The sequence below is a fragment of the Vigna unguiculata genome, chromosome 4 (genome assembly GCF_004118075.2).
Source record: "Vigna unguiculata cultivar IT97K-499-35 chromosome 4, ASM411807v1, whole genome shotgun sequence".
Lineage (NCBI taxonomy): Eukaryota > Viridiplantae > Streptophyta > Magnoliopsida > Fabales > Fabaceae > Vigna > Vigna unguiculata.
Window position 1 is genome coordinate 33333387 of NC_040282.1, and position 1545 is coordinate 33334931.

Consider the following 1545-nt stretch of genomic DNA (forward strand, 5'->3'; position numbering starts at 1 on the left):
AATGAGTTCCGAACCTGCTGTAAAAATTTCAGCCCGATCCAACGGTGAACGAATCCGCAGCGCTGCGACAGCTCTATGAAAAACGTGAACAAAATTTTCCCTCTACCTCTCCCTCTATGTGTTAGGGCTTTTAGTGTATTATAACTCTATTGTTCTGCCTCTCTCTTTTTTATAGCCTCCTCCCCACTAGGTTAAGTGAGACATGGGCTTCTCAAATTTTGGGCCTTTTCTCCACATAGGAAGGGAGCCCGATACTCAACAAATCTCCCCCTCACAACTATGTGGAGATAACCGTCAAATCGGCGATCTCACAACAAACTTCAAACTTTCCTCTTGGCAATGCTTTAGTCATCATATCAACACCATTATCATCTGTATGAACCTTTTCCAACTCCAACAACTTAGCATCCAAAGCATCACGTATCCAATGATAAATCACATCAATATGTTTGGATCTAGAATGAAAAGTTGGATTCTTACCAAGATGGATAGCACTTTGGCTATCAACGAACAATGAATACTTATCTTGCCTAAAACCAAGCTCCTACAAGAATTTCTTCAACCATAACAACTCCTTGCATGCTTCAGTAATAGCAATGAACTTTGCCTCTTCAAAACACTCAGGTTCTCCACCGTCAGTCAAGGTTATGTACTCATCACAAGAATACCTTGTAGAAGGTTATTTCTGTCTATTAGACCTCCTGAGTTGAACTTGAGGTGATTCAAGTATATCACCAAGATCATCATCATCATGTTCCTCTTGAGCATCGTCAATTGGAACCTCTACTCCACTTCCAACCTGTTGATCATCAACATCACCATGTTGCTCATTGTCTTGAGCTTCCGTTTCAACATTCTCCAAATTGTGAGCGGGCAACCTCATCGGATTACCATCAGTGAGATTATTATCTTTCTCGGGTGTGGTCTTCTCCACCTTATCAATGTCTTCAATGGTCTGGTCTTCCATGAATTGTACATCACGGCTTCTAATAAGCTTCTTCTCAATAGGATCATAAAACCTGTAGCCAAATTCATCCTCACCATAGCCAATAAAGATACATTGCCTTGTCTTTTTATCTAACTTGGATCTTTCATCCTTAGGAACATGAACAAATGCCCTGCAACCAAAGACACGCAAATAATCATAGCTAACATTCTTACCAAACCAAATTTTGTCTGGCACCTCAGTATTCAAAGCAACTGCGGGACTAAGATTAATAACATGCACAGCTGCAAGCAATGCCTCTCCCCAAAAGTGCTTAGGCAACTTTGCTTTTGAAAGCATACATGTAACCCTTTCAACCAAGGTCCTGTTCATCCTCTCCGCTAGACCATTCATCTGAGGAGTTTTAGGAGGAGTCTTCTCGTGTCTAATACCATGCTGCCTGCAATAAACATCAAAAGGTCCACAGTACTCACCACCATTATCACTACGGATGCATTTCAACTTCTTGCCTGATTGCCTCTCAACCATAGCATGAAATTTCTTGAACTTTTCAAGTACTTGACCTTTCCGCTGAAGAGCATAGACCCATAGCTTCCTGG